This window comes from Pempheris klunzingeri, chromosome 19, assembly GCF_042242105.1.
Source record: "Pempheris klunzingeri isolate RE-2024b chromosome 19, fPemKlu1.hap1, whole genome shotgun sequence".
In the NCBI taxonomy this organism is placed as follows: domain Eukaryota; kingdom Metazoa; phylum Chordata; class Actinopteri; order Acropomatiformes; family Pempheridae; genus Pempheris; species Pempheris klunzingeri.
This window is the reverse complement of record NC_092030.1, coordinates 18374874-18391367: the sequence shown is the minus strand read 5'-3', so window position 1 is coordinate 18391367 and position 16494 is coordinate 18374874.

The window sequence follows — 16494 nt, the reverse complement described above, 5'->3', positions numbered from 1 at the left end:
CTACAAAGGTTTCCAAATGGTGCGCGTTCAAGGGAATATTTTAGTGTCATATCAAAATTACAACTCGAGTAAACCAATTTTCTCCACACAGGAATAAACACAGACTCGAGTGAACCGCAAAGATCAAGCTGAAGGAATATCACAAAGTGTTTCCCAAACTGCAGCAGACTTCTTGAGCAATTAAGAGCGTTTGGCTTTGAATGGTAAAGGAAATAGCTTTCCTTGCTGTTAAATGTCACCAGAAACGCGCCTGGGGCATAAAGTGACCACTTTGTTTTTGTTTTGTGTGCTTAAATCCCTCTCAGTTACAGCGATTGTTTCATCCGAGCAGAGCAGGTCAAACCAGAGGCTCCAACACTGAGGGAAGCTCCTGTCTTTAGTTTGAACACAAGATACATTCAATCAATCCACTTGGATTTACAATGGGTGGGGGGGGAAAGAAGCTATTTATTTATTTATTTATTTATTTATTTATTAATGACAAATGACAGTTTTTTTTGTTCTCCTTATTTTATGAGTTTATGACGTCATAATGTCTTTTTTTTTTGTTTGTTTTGTTTTCCACAATAAAACCAAATTGTTTGAACTTTGACCCAAAAGGCACATGTCCTCTTTTCCTTCCCTCTCAGCTTGACATGGATGAAATTATCACAATTACAGCGACTCAAGAATGTGAATGAGATGCATAAGATTTAAGAAAAGAAGTCGATGAGCTTGATTATTAGGGTCTGATTTGGCAAATTAATAGATGAGTCCAGAAGATTGGGATGAGACGGAACCACAGGCATCAATAAGGTTTTAAATTTTGGTGTTTTTGGTGGATTTCTTTTTTTTTTTTTTTCACAATTTTGTTTTTCAAATAGCATCAGATTTTGATGACCTCACATAAACTGAGCGTGGTGTTTTTTTTTCTCTCTCTGATGCGTGTTTTATTCATAAACCTCTTTAACAGCAGTTTAAGTTGTAACAAACTTGGGTCACGAGTATAAAGAGTGGTGTCTGCAGGAATTCCCTCAGGTCAGAGAGAAAGCTGTGTTTTGAGGACCTTCTTAGCAGCCTTTGCCTCACTGGCCTTTGACCCCAGCCAGCCCTCTTTAGTGAAGGAGCATAATCCACCTAACATGGATTTAAACAAACAGTGTAATCCATAACACTCAGCCGTTGCACACCATCTCATTCGGGTTATGAGCCCTGCTGCTGTTATGACTGCGTTGCTTTGAGTGGGTGATTTGTCTCATGGACTTTATTGTCCTTTGGCTACAGGAGCAAGTTCCCACTGTAATTTCATGCGTAAATCCCTGCGGTAATGTTGGATTTAGTGCTATCTACGTGTGAAGGTGTGCTCCTTGTGTTTCCCCTGCGAGTCACACACACACACACCTGCATTGTAGCTTCAATTAGAAAATGTGAGTGTGAAACGTGGTTGTTCTGTTTTTCCCAGTGCACAGCCCGCCTGGCTCTGTGTGTGCTTCAGTACAGCTGTGTTTGTGGCCCTTGCACCTCTGCCCTCGCCTGCCTCCCCGCCGCTTCAAGCCTCGCTGCTCCCCCCCTCCTTCCTTAAAAAAGTTCATCAATATTTTGGTTGACCTTTGACTTGACCCGCACAATTAAACAATGGGATTTTGGGTACACTAAATGGCCTGGCTTTGCTACAGAGGGCAGACTAATGAGAGGATGTCGTCTTTAGTTTATAGTTCAGTCCAGAAAGCAGTGGAGCGGAAAAACAACCCGACGTTCCGTTAAGCTGCCTCACGCAAACTTTCAAAGCGGGGGCACTTTGAATCAGACTGGGCTTTCCAATGTCATTTACCTTCACTCATATAACCCCGCCCATCCACCTTCATCCCCCTCCTCCAAGTTTATCTTGCTCTGGTCTCCAGTTTTCCCTTTTTTTTTTTAACTTAGGTGTCTCTTAGTTGCATTTCCTCTTTCAAACCACACTTCCAACAGCTTTACATGAACAGATGTAGAGCAGCGCTGACAGTGTTGTGCATGTGTTTGTGTGTGTGTGTGTGTGTGTGTGTATGGGACAGACAAAGGCTGTTTTTTGTATGTTTAGCTGTGTTATTCATGTACTTTTCCCTCGGTCTTGCCAGTGTTGCTTTTTCAGTCTCCCAGCTGGAGTAACAACTGACTGCTGAGCCACTTTTTTATTAAAGAGTCTGACGGTGGCTCTTCTTGACCAGCAGTCACACTTTGTAACTAAGAGCTGTACTTAAGAACATTTGGAGGTACTTTTAGTTCCACTCCACTAAATATCAGAGGCGAGTACTGTACTTTTTACTTATTACATTTATTTGGCAGCTACACTTACTAGTAAACTTTGCAGATTACGAGTTTCCATATAAAACCTGTACCAAACATATAAAATCCAATGTATTGTTGTAGCTTAAACCAGTAATTCCAAACCTTTTTTATGCTTGTGAATCAGTAAAATGAAGCAGTGTCTCCTTTGTCAAATCCCAGATTGGGAGCCACTGGATTAAACAACTCAACAGTAAATAAAGTGGTTAAAATCAGCTCCAATTCCACATCCAAACCCTGCAAAAACATTAATCAGTCATAATTATCTAATAAAATAATATAGTTCAGATGGGGGCCATTCTGCACACTAACTACTTTTACTTTGGGTGTGTTGACTATAGGTGAATTTATGCCATTGGATATTTTTTCTGAAAATTTAGGGGGGAAGGTTACAGTTCACGAAAAAGCAAAAATACAAAACAGAAGGTTGGTATTTTCTATGCAGATGAATAAACAGGTGAACAGTCTTCTAGTGTCAAACTGGTTTACATACACCAGTCTGTACAATAAAGTAATAATTAGCAAGTAGCGAGTAGAAGGATGCTTCTTTAATTCTTTGTTCTTGAACAATTAACCGAATAAATAAAATCCACAGACTTTAATATTTTTGATATTTTTGTTAAGGTTTGGGACGCATGACCTCAGTGTTCATGAAATCCTAGTTACAAACTTGCACCTTAAGCTACTTTTAAATGTAAATCACATGATAATGACATTTGCTAAGTGGTTTCACTTTGTGTGTGTTCGCCTATATTCATTTAATATTTCATTACTTTTTTTTTGTTTTTAACAAAATTTTGTCTTTGAAGGATGAAAACTAACTCTGCACTCTGATGGTTTTGGAGAAGGAGGCTGAGCAGGCGCTGCTTTGCACTTCAGTGATTTATTAGTGCATCAGCTGTATGTTTATGTAGTATAATGGCACTGAATCTATCACTGCCATAATATTGTCACAATGGAGACGTGCATTATTACTGTTATATATCTGAATGCCAGTAATACTATTACTAGAGCCCCTCCCCCCCTATATAAACACACACATGCGTACACACACACTTCAGCCCTATGGTGCACATACACACACTGGCTCCATCTCCATTCATTGGTTCAATCTTTCGAGGAACCTCCTCCCAGAGCGGCAGACTCGATATCTTTCGCTCTAATAATCTCTCACAAACGCTGCGTGTGGCTTTAGTGTCCCCGAGTGCTCTACGCACGAGATGGCTCATATAGGGCTCACTGTATGACCACACAGACAAATAAACATACTGTACACACACATAAACAGCACCCCATCTGTAATATTCCTCCTCCACAGCACTCGGATGCAATTTTGCATCACCATCTTGGCAGCTTAACAATACCTCTGCCGTATGTCTTTCATGATACCCCGTAAAATGGGTACATTTGCTCATCCTGCTAATGTGCTTGGAGGGACTTCCCTTTATTCACATCATGATAAAAGCCCTGAAATATCACCTGATGTGTTGGATGAGGGGGTGGACAGCATGAAAAATAGTGGTGACAAAGGATTGAGATGAATGGATTTGGGAGAAGAGGCTGTCTCAAAAGCAGAGAGGAGGGCTGTGTCATGCACGCACACACACCCATGTATGTGTGTGTGTGTGTGTGTGTCTTTGAGATGGAAATACACAAAGAGGCATATTATGGGATTATGGATGTGATTTGGGACTTAGGGGAGCTTGGAAGACCTGACTGTCTTGGAGTGAGAGGAGAGAGGGAACGATGACTTGTTAGGCCTCAACTCAGTCCAGACCTGGAGGAGTTTCACACCCTACAACAGCAGCGCACGGCGCCGTGGATGACTCCTGAACATATGATCTCCTGGAACATAGGATATTTGATTTGTGTCTTGAAAATAGAGAAATGCGTCCTTTCTGGCCCATCGTGACGACCGTGTAGGAGCTTCAGAGTGGATGATTTGCTGGTGGCTCCGTGCTCACTGGCACTTTGCCCGAGCAGGGTGTTCATTACACTGAATCAGTTACAGCAGACTGACACCCAGACTTCAACCCGTACACCTCACAGCTCTGGTGAGACCGGCCCCCTCCCCTTCTGTGCCAAGATGGTTTGAGACCTCCTTTTTGTGATGCAGCCAGCTTACAGTCCCGTGACCTCTGAAGGAAGAAAAACACACTTCAAAGTGCTCTCAGGTTGTCTTTGCTTTATCCACCCTGAGGAGCACTTTTAATTTCCACTGGGTTGCACTATTTTTGTAGGTCGGTCTTACTGATGTGCTCGTTTTCTTGAAGGAAAACATTCGACATGTCTCATCTGACAGAAAGTGCAGTATAATACCAGCTGAGATTAGCTTTGGAAGGAAGTTCTCATTACATAAAGAAATGCACTAATAAACTTCTCTAAAATGGAGGAGCTCGTACAGTATTCTTAGTTTCCAAATGGAACCACAGTTTGGTGCAGCAAACTAATAAAACCATCTGCTCTTAAACTAATAATTATGGGAAATACGGTTATTTTCTTTCTCTCTGGGAGTCTCTCTCTCACTCTCATGCCTGTATACAAAGAAAAAGCAAAGTGTAAAAACAACAATCGTCATTTTACGAGTGCTTATGTGCCTGAGTATTTCTTGGTGGGCAACAGTAACTTCCTTTAGTCTGAGCTGTTTGACTGGCAACTGCTCAAAGTTAAGAAACAGTCCGGCACATAACACCTCGTAAAATAACGGAACGAAACAACGACATGTAACATGTTAATTAATGAGCTTTAGAGATGCTGCAAAGCAGATTTCACAGAGCCAAGTTAGCCGTTTGCCCATTTCCAGTTTTCATGCTCATCTAAGATATCTGCTGTTGATAGCTCCACATTTTCTGTAGACCTACAGTAATTAGAGTGGTGTCTTCTCTTCTAAATCGTTAATTAGCTTTTAGAGGTGCTGGCGAATGGATTTTGTTACGTTTGGACGAACCAGGCTAGTTTCTTCGCGATTCCAGTCTTGTACTAACCTACTCATGTGCTAAGTGAGGGCTCATATTTACTGTACAGGCATGCAGGCGGTCTTATCTAATTCTCAGCAAGAAAGCAAATAACCACATATGCCAAAATGTCAGACTGTTCCTTTAAGGTGTATACTGTGTGTATTGGCAAAAGAAAGTTGCGAAATTCACTTCACAGCGAGTGAACAGCAGCAGAATCTACCTCAAAATGATCTCTCATAAATGAAAACATGTGCAGCTGGTTCTTCAGAGGGAAAAATGATTGAGAGCAGCAATTGAAAGAGGAAGTAAAGAAGGTCAAAAAGTGATCTTTATTTTCTTAAGCATCCCTACCTCTGCTATTAGCCAGTGGTAGTTTCTTAACCTTTTTGGTCTTGAATCAAGGGCCTGCTCAGTTGAGTTTTCCCCCTCTAAATGGAATTAGACTGAAATTACAGCAATGAGGTCATGGTTCCCTGGCAATGAACTCAACAACTGAGGAAAAAAAAGGGGTTTAGCAAAAAAAAGATTTCAAACCTTTGAAGAGCATAGCTTGGTATAGAAATTATCATAAAAAATAAAGTAAATTATATTTACTGAAGTATGTCAGAGCACGTTAAAGCCAGAAACCTCAAAGTGGGAGGACTATAGCAGGAGTTTTATGGAAGCGGCCAGTTTCGGCATTCTTGTGATATTCCCAAGGAACTAAAGATAGCAGGGCTGTAAAGTACACATAAATGCTTGTGTGCAACAAAGACATACGTACATAGAGCCCTGTAAGTTAAAGTTTGTTCAGAAAGGTACCTAAAATATCAGATCTGATACATTGTTTTTACAATCGCAGCCACTCGCCCTCTAATTATGTGATCTTGCTAAATGACATTGGTGGTACAGAAAGTGTAGACGCGAAGAGAGAAAAAAAATCATCACTGCTCTCAAATTGGTCTATGAAGTTACAACAAAACCTCACACTTTACACTAGTTATGATAGCTGCATGTGCTGTTGGGAAGTTGTGTTTTTACATCGTGCTGCGTCTGGTTTTAAACATCCTTAAAGTACAGGTTCCTTTGCTTTCCTTGTGGTTGGTCTTTGTCCACCAGCTTCACTTATGGGGCTTTTAAAGCAAACTTCCACTCCAGACCTCTCTCTACACTGTGATGTAGTCCACTGATTTTTAAGAGACAATGTCAGATGTTACAGTAGGAAACATCTGTACAAGTTTACTTAAATGGCAAGTGCTGTTATTTGTAATTCACCTAAAGCGTAGAAAAACAGGTTTGTCCTCGGCTGTGAGGGAGATTGTGACTCATCAGTTGTGTGACATGATGACTCCCACAGAGCTGACCTACTGCTGGGTGGTAATTTTGAAAGACAGTTTTCTTTATGCAGCAGTAACAACATGGCAACACGCCTACAACAACAGCAACAACAACAACAACAATGAATACTACTGCTGCTTCTGGGGAATAAAATCCCCGGCACATCACAATAATAATCCTTCATTGCTTTAATTCTCTTTTTATATTTGCTGTTAGATTATAAGGCTGTTTTTATATTCTTATACATTTTTACCTTTTCTTACATGTCATACTTTGTTGCCTGATACTCTGTTTTATATCAATTTGCTCTATATGTATATCTTTATATATCTTTTGTTTCTTTTTTTATTTTTTAAATCTCTCCTTTTTTCTGTAATGAAGCTCCCAATCAGGGAATTTCACACAATAAATATCTTGAATATTCAATCAGTGGTGGAAGAAGTTTTAAGATCCTTTACTCACGTAAAGTACCAACACCAAGTCCTGCATTCAAAATCTTATTTATGTAAAAGTAAGTGATTATTATGAGCAAAATACACTTAAAGATATCAAAAGTAAAAGTACCCATTCTGCAGAATAGTGTTCTCGGTCAATGTTTTACTATTAGATTTATATATGATGTTTTTGGATTAAGATTACTGCTGCATCAATGCCCATGCTGCATTTTGCTAGATTGATAGATATTTTGTAGATGTTTAAAGTCTTCCAGCTAATCCAGGGGGGCTTTTAAATAGATTATTCATCTTGAGAAATAGGAGAATATTCTCAACCTATCCTTCCATTTTGGAAAATTCCAATTTAAATTCATCCAATTTAGACAGAACTTCACTTCAAATGCTTGATGAAAGGAGTATAACTGATAGAAGAGATAGAAAATGTAAAAAACAAAGAGACAGAACACACAAGCTAGAAGTTATAAATCAAACACAATAAAATAGGAGGAAAAAGGCAATGGATAAGTTCAACTAAACTGCCACTGAAGGCTGTTTCAGAGTTCAGAACTCCCAACTTCAAAAGCTCAGTCTCATTTAAATATAGGTGCAGTCGGTGAGACAGTTGGGAGACCTTAGTCAGGTGACCACAGACAAAACGCACTGTGGGCTTTTTCTGAGTAATGGTAATTAAAATAATTTATAAATGGAGCCAGTGTAATGAGACTGAGTAATGTGAGCAGGATGTTTTGGTGTTTGTTAGATGTCTTCTGTTCATTAGAAGCAGTGCTCTCCAGTGCACACACAGGACAAACAATCTCCAGCAGAGACGAACCCACAACATGTCCTTTCAACACAACAACACTCACACTGTAACGGACCTGTCTACAGACAGTAACTGGCATGAGCCCGACCGGGAATGACAAAAGAGCAACTTGTTCAGCTCAAGCTATTTACAGTTTTTCAGCCATTACAGCTGAAGTAGATATGTTTTAATTAGTTTGTGTTTACTCTGCGTGGGTGTGCGTGTTGGACAGCAGAGTCCCTGTCAAGCTGAAGTTATATCAAGCAGCGAAGAACAGTGAGGAATATCGAGGAAATCAAATTAAATCAATGGCATTATTTGAAAAACAAAGGTGTTTCTATGACTGGCTTTTCTGTTTCTACTACAGTGTTTGCATTATGTTTTCCTGTTCTACTGCTTAATGATTATGGATACACAGCAAAAGCCAAATACAGCTGGACCAGTGTTGAAGATTTCTCTTTAATTTCCTGACAACAGGATTGGGGGAAACCAAAGAGGAAGTAATAATCACAGTGTTTTGATATCATGTACCTCAGGGAAAATTCAGTGAATCAGACTGAAGGTCCTGCAGCCCTGTCAACAAGACAAAAGTGTGTGAGAGCGTTATTTAGAGCGACACAGCAGGGATAATTATACTATGTATTTTACTGACACGTAGTCTTCAGTTAGTACTGTAGTCTTCAAATGAAGCGTAATCAAACCTCACCACATGAGAGACAACCACAGACAAGTCACATAGTGACAATCATCATGAAAACGCTGTGTACTGAACTGTAAATGTGACTATATGGAGTGTATCAGGAAACATCTTCTTATGTTTAGTTCCACAGCGTGTCCCAAAAATGTCACCATTTATGTGATGTTATGTGTATTTGCTGCAAACTTTACATTCAACTTACTGCAAGTTGATTCACTGGCTCATATGTGTGTTCTCTAACTTTATTCTATTACTGAAAACAAGTTAATTATGCTCTTAATGTTGTCATAATGTTAAAGATATTTTAAAATAGTTCCCTACCAGTTTAGCATTGCACCTCTACAACATTATTGGACTTACAATGGACAGAAAATAAATAGAAAAATAGATAAACCATTAATTCCATGCATTTTTCCTCCATGTTAAAACCTAGTACCTACATTACACATAATGCAACTCGACAGCTAACGGCTTAGTCGGAGCCTTGAGCTGCTAACCTCAGAGATGAGATGAGCTGTTTATCAAAAAAAAAAAACACGCACAAAGCTTTACAGAACTTTTTCATACAGTATACCCCAAGGTCTGCAAAAAGAATTTGATGTGTAAACTTGGCGAACGTCCCCTTTAATATAATGCAAGACCAACTTGGGGGATACCAGATGTTTAGTAGTGTGCTTACAGTGCTGCTTGCACTGGTAGTAGAACATATCCTCAGGTAAATAATTCTGCTACATCTCTCTTGCCCATCATTGTCTGATGGCGGAGGATCTGTAAAGGTGGATCAGTAACATGTACACACACACACACACACACACACACACACACACACACAGGTTGATTAAGGAGGGTCAGAGCGAGTGTGTGGACATGATTAACTTGAAAACATGACAAGTGACGGTACTGGTAGAGCTCCGGGATTAACTAAGAGTTAAATCACCTGCGTCGGTGTATATCATCATAGATGGTGTGAGAGACACTGGTTCTGATGAAAGTCTTAGAAAGCGCGGGTGGTCGACTCATCCAGGGCACTTCCTTTGGAAAGAGATGGGACAAAGCACGCCGCATGTATGCAAGCAATCACACACGTGCTGTAGATTACTCACAACATGATGCAGATTGCTCGATCACTTGTGGGACATGTCATGAGTTGGCAAATTCTTTTCTTTGAATGTGAATCTGACTCTGGACATCACCCACCTCGGTCTGCTTTTTGTCTAATCCTGCACGTACAACTTTAATGACCTCAGCTGTAAAAACAAAGAGTGTACGCATCTCCTCCTCCGCGCCCTGTCCTACAGCAGGTCCCCGGAGGCCGGTGTTGGCGAAGGGGGAGATTGCAGAAGTCTGTTTTGCGTGGATCCAGATGCTGGGTTCGAAGGAAGCTAAATAACTTAAAGGTTCACTTGGTTGAGCGCCGTAAGACATATTTCAACACTTTCTTCACTCTCTCCCTTTCACTCGTGGTGGGTGTGCCTCCACTGTATGTTTGTCTAAGGCAGTGTGAGAGAGTGAAAGTTTGTGTTATTCTTCAGTGCATATCAATCCTTCTACATTTATGCAGCCAAAAGGTGTCTGGTTGAAAGAAGGAATATCAAGTGCGCGATACCACCATTATAGAGCAAGGAGAGGAAAAACAAACAAGCAGTAAAGAGGCGAATAGAAATGTTATTGGGAGCAAGTGTGAGTAAAGTAGTTAAACGCTTCCATTGCTCTCCCTTTCTCTCTCCTTGTGCCCCTCAGGCTCCATTAAATGGCAGTGGATAGCAGGCCGTCCCTGCGGAGCATCACTAGGATAAACACACACTCATGAATGGCCTGCATTGAGCCGGGGCTGGAAGGGGATGCAGGGGAATACAGGGGTCACCAGTGGACCCCTCCTCCCAGGGAGAGGTCACCACACTGACCGCCCTCATAGCAGCCAAAGACAAGGAGGATAAATTCTTTGGTAAACCCTTGCTCCCTCCATCCCTCCCTTCCACAACCCCTAAAGAGTGAATTGATAGCCCCGTGAACCCCCCCCCTTTGCTCTGCTACTGCGAGACTGATTATTTGTTTAGACTGGGAAAGTCATTAAGTATTAACGAGCGAGTATCAATCTGTCAGGCTGTTTAACTGTCAGCTTGAGCTACTCGAAGCTGGAAATAAGGTAACAACAGTGGAAAGTACTTTTAAAGGTATATCCTGAGCTGAAGAAAGTGTACAATAATAAACTGAATTCCTTCTAAACAATAAGAAGTGAATACATTCTCAATAGTCTTTCCAAAGGCCAAATAAAGTTCCTAGCCTGCTGCCAATAGGGTCAAAATGTGGCAGATGATTAACGTATCTGACAACTAAAATTTCAGGCTGAGTTTGACGATGCTTTCTTTCTTCCTCGTTTAGCTTGGACGGAACCACAGGCCAGGTTTTTCTGCGACTTGACGCATCGAAATCGTATCTTGGTATCGAAAGAATGAGCGTACAGACTGAGAGATAGGCTGGTGATAATGAATGAACATTGCTAGTGGGAGGATTTGTTTTTACCTTTTGGATGGAGCCAAACTACCTGCTTCCCCTGCTTCAAACCTTTATGATAAGCTGAATTGGCCCAGATTGTGCCTCTCATGTAACTAACTCCAGCTACATATTAACCATACAAACATGAGAGTGTCTGCTTATGTAACTCCTGGCAAGAAGGTGAACCGTTTTTCCTGAAACGTCAAACTACTAGTTGAGGAACAGTTGGACTTGTGTAGTTTGCAGTGCCACAGCTTTTCTCCAGTGTCGGCAACCGATGAAAACAACGGTTTCACTTTGAAATTAAATTTATTTTATTGCGCTAGAAACTGATTTGTAATCTGCTGCGAGAGTCCAGCTCCAAGTTTCTTTGTTCACTGAAATATGCATATTTCCATTCAGTGACTTCAGCTGTTCACCATGTCTGTGTGCTAATTGGACCTTTTTTATTTCTTCCTTGCATGAAGTTTAGTAATAGCCTACCAGCCATTACATTTCTGTGAAGTTTAATGGTGCATTTTCTCACTTTTTAATGGGAACTTCCTCTTGATCTAATAGATATCCATAAATTCAGCTATTCTCAACTTTTATTGAACTTCAATGACCTATTCAACTGCTGCAAAAATACGAGGAGGCTTAGAGAAGTGTGAGGTACATGTGGGAGGAAAGGTTCCATCGTTTACAAATGACCAGTGTTCAGATGCACAGATTTATGCGTTCGCTCTGTGACATCTTAGCACCATCCAACCAGCTCTGCATTTCCCCCCTCTTCCCTCATCGGCACACGGTAACCCTATCCCCCCTGGTGACGGGCAGAAAAATGGAAACACGCTGATCTGTGCAGCATATGTGCTCACGATGGACTGAGACCACATCCCAGACCCCCTACCGCCCCGTTCCACCTGAGCGCAGAGTGACGAGAGAGGATGGAGAGATCAAGAAGAGGAGACCAGCACGGCCAGTGAATCAATTAAGCTACTGTAAAAACAACGAGCCGCTCAGGCGGGAAGAGAAGCCACAGCTGTCGGAGCTGTTGCTACTGTCTGCATCCTGTCTGCTCGCCGTTTCAGACAACTTCCTCTTGGATTATGGGTTTGTTGTTTGGTTTGTTTTCTGAGTTTTATTAGTTAAACACCTCATTCTCATTATGGGCTTCCAGGTTTGAGGAATACACAGGATTTCCTTCATTTACTACTCATCTCATTAATGAACACATGGTGGCTTCCTTCAGTAAATACACCAGGCCCATTTCAAAGCAATTTTCCTATAAGCTGCCTCACTTATTGTCAAAATTCTCAACAATGTTTATCTGGCACCTAATATCTTTGTTTTTAAAACAAGAACTCACTCCGTAATCCAGTTTTGTTGAAAGCTTCCAAATGTATTATTCTATCATGTTTGAGTTGGCTGCACGGACCAGAGTGCTGTGCATGAATCAGTAAAGAATAAACAGCCACTGAAGACCATCCAGGGCAACGTTTGAGAAACTCCCACAGCTAAAGAAACAAACATAGACTTTAAACAAGTTTAGGTATTGTTATCTTGGGCTTTACATGCAGCAGACCACAATTAGTGAAGCACTGCATATGTTCAGCATAACCCACCCAAAATATTGTTGGAGGAAGATGAGAACATGTCATAACGGTTTAGATTCCATATATAGACAGGGGTTCAAGTTGTTTTTCATTTAGCTTTTTTCTTTTGTTTGGTGGCTTAATTGAAAAGAAACAAGTGAAATACAGTAAAGATCTACACGCTCAAGAGCCGGCAGGAAACACCTGACCAAACACAGTACATAAAAGGCCGGAGCTGAACTCTGGACATGTTCTCATTATCTTTCATTTTACTTATGTGTACCAGGGGCTTAATCTTATAACGATACCAGAGTGCAACAATTTTAAGACACTAAATCAGGGCCATAAAAATACTGAGATCACAAATCCAAGTTCGCCCCAATGCATAATCAGCCACAAAAAACTGTCTGACTAGTTGCCAAAAGACTTATTATTTCAATTTTTGTCTTAATTCTAATAATGCAGTTAACTTTATCTCCATAATTGCTGTTTTGAAACCTCCTCTACGGTGCCAGAAATACAAAAAAACATGGTTTTCGACACAAGTGATGATTTCCATCTGTCGTGTCACATATGAAAAGCATTGAATTCACACAAGTGGTTTTTAGTTATGTCGCCATTGTTTTCACACTTGTGAATATTCCATTTGTGAAAACATGAAAACATTGTTTTTCTGATAAAATGCACTGAATTTAATTAGAGTTTTACAAGGTACTAATATACAGTATATATTATCGAACACTTTTAAGATATCTCACAAACCTCACCGTTTGTAATTTAAGTTACATTGTGGTATGTAAACTCATCTTTAAGTTGTTAAAACTCCTACATTGTTCATAGGATTGATTATTAACCTTACTGGCTGCTCCTTTAACCAGTGGCACCATCATCAGCACCAGTCAGAGTAACAGCACAAATTCCTGGTAAAACAGATATTTTGCTGTTTGGAGAACTCCGCTTGCATAATGATCACACTGAATTACCACTATTGGATGGTGGTAATTAGTCTTGGTGTTCACATTTAAGAGTGTGTGTGCACCGAGGGTATGTGGGTGTGTAAAAGCCACTTTTCCAGCTTTGCCGTGTACAAGAGGGCAAAATGGAAGCATAAGTGAGGCACTCTAAGCATTGCAGATAAAACATGTGAACCCCCCCACCCCCCATCCAGAGTGACGGTAGATTCAGATTATGGAACTTCAGTAAACACACAAGATGGACCTCTTTACTACTCTGATAACTGTTGCAATTTGTCTGAATTGAGTAGGAGTACAGCTTTTTGGTCCTATCGGGTATATTTAGCTTATGTTAGCAGCAGAATTACATTAAAATTCAGCTGGTAAATTGAACCTGTGCTAGCACTAGAGTTAGGCTATATTCCAGCAGGACTTCTGCACCCTGCTGTGCCCTGAATACGTATCCAGTTACCTGCCAGTGGAGACACTTCACATATCCAACAGAAATCAGCTCCGAATTGGTGGGCTTGACCACCCTGAAGCACAGGGGCCACTGGACACCCCCTTCGCCAAAGCTATACTTTGATAGAGGCGCCTGAAAATGTTGTGACGGAGAGCAGGAAGTGCCTACTGCCTTGGGAGGAAGTATCAAATAGGACAGCATCTTTTTTTCCCCTTTGGTGAGATCTTGCCAGTTAGATGATTTCTCCTTTTGACAGGCACTCCAGACAAGAGGAGGCTTTCAGCAGGACCTCACTGGGATATACAGTGTTTTTACAGTTCCGTTCCTCCCTTTGAGAGAGCCAACATTGTTGTTACACACTAGCTGTGTGTTTTCTTTGGTTACTGTACCAAACCAAAGGAGGAAAAAGACTGGAACTGAGAAGGATTTGGTGAAAAATTGCCCTTAACTTCCTTCAGTGACTGCAGGCCTCAGCGAGCTGTGCCTGCACACATACAGTAGATGTTAGGAAATGAACACTCAAACACTCACATATACTATATTTCCTCTCACTCTTTCCCCTCCCTCAGTAATTGTTCTCTGTCCAGGCATAACTGAGTCATGACTCAGAGAGCAGTTGACAATTTAAGAACGTGTCTTTCTAAGGGCTTTTCCTCACCTCGACAATGTCATACATAACCATGCAGTGTGTGATCAGGAAATCAAAGCCCCGATGCTTAATATGTTGCAGAGGGTCATGGTTTTGCCTTTTATGTGGCTCAAATTCTAGCAAATGCCATATCCAAGAGTTGTGAGTGCGTCCTAAAATCTCTGGATCTAATTGTGGGTCGATCTGGAGCTGTGTGAGAGGAGCACGTATGTCAAATAGGGAGACAGACTTGGGCAAGCTTCCAAAAGCCAGAGAAGACACAGCGACACGGAGAGAGGTGGGGTGCCTCCATCCGACCACTTAAATGCTCAGCTCAGGCGTCTCTCCCTGCTCCTTTATAGAGATCATCTGCCATAGACACTTTTGTGGTCGAGTCAATGAGGCGGAGAGCTGGAGAAAGAGGAGGATGGAGGGAGAGAAATATACAAACAGGAGGGAATGTTCAGGGGGGAGGAGAGGGGAAGGATATTTAGGGAAGGAAAAGTGAGGAGTGAATGGGCCTACATGGGTGGCTTCCACTGTTGATGTTTTTTTTTCTCTCTCTCTCTCTCCTTTTGAGTGACAAGGCCGTCGTCATTGAGAAATCGATGACATAACGCAGAGGATGCAGACTGAAATTTCAAACTTCTGTCTGAGGAGGCCGCAGTTTGAACTCTCTCTCTCACACACACACACACACACACACACACACGCACACATGCACACAGAAAAAATGCTCTACATATGGCTATCCACAGGCAGGAGCCTTTCATCTCTCTGGTGTGCTGGTTGTGAATGCATCCTACCATGTCTACCGTGAGCGTAACGCGGTGTTTTCTATGCCGATCGCCGGCTGTCTGTGTTTGGAAATGCTTTTGGGCTCTGCCTTGTGTCGGCTGCAGCCGTGGGTGTGGATTACCTGCTGGTGTCACTATGATGAACGGGCTGCTGGAGCTCGATGAAGTGTTTATGACCGAGAGGCGTTGTTGCATGTAACTAATCAAGCCTGAAGCTGGTCGTCACAAGCGCTGCTTCTTTGGCAGACCCTCCTGAACGGTAAAAGCGGTGATGCTTAATGGTCCGGAGGACGCAAACGGTCAGCGGATGTTGCGGTGACATCACGCAGCTGCTGCACCCAGAGGTCCTCGGAGTAAGCAGGATTTGGGACTTTCCATGCGGCTGCAGATGGCTACGTGCAGCCAATATTTTTGTTCTATTTATTGTTGTAACCTAAGTAGGAGATGTCTAGGTAACCTCTGTGCTTTGTTTCAAGTGGACAGAATCATAAATTCTGCTGTAACAAATGGTTTGTTTCAAGCCGCCTGTTATTTTATCATCACATTCTGCACAGGCGTGATGGATAAGCTACGGGCCCCAGTTGTTTGTATGAGCGGATAGCATGCCAAAGCAAACACGTGCAGGGCTAAAAAAGTGAAAAATGCAGTGAGAGGCAGCAACATAATTCTGCAGCAGATCCCGGATCTGCGGGTTCACACCGGGGTGAGACAGGCAAGATGTAGAACAAATAAAAACACCCCTGAAAGTCTTCAGCTAAATAAATTATGTGCAAGGACGCGTAAGTTTGCACTTCATGGAGTGGTGAAAGCGCACGGTTTCTCCCTGGCCCGTCTGCACCGAGGTGGCCTGCAGCCAGAGGCCTTAATTCCTCTGTCTAACAGCATCTCCACAGCTGTTACTGTAACTGTAGGTCTCCTCGTGTGCGCGCATCACTGCTGCTGTACCTCCACCATCACTCTGTCTGTGGAGGGGTGGATCAAAAGTGCCAGAAATGATGAAAGCTTTGCTCTCATTTCTGTTTGATGAGAAGACACAAGAAAGAAAAAGAAAAAGAAAGAAAGAAAGAGAGAG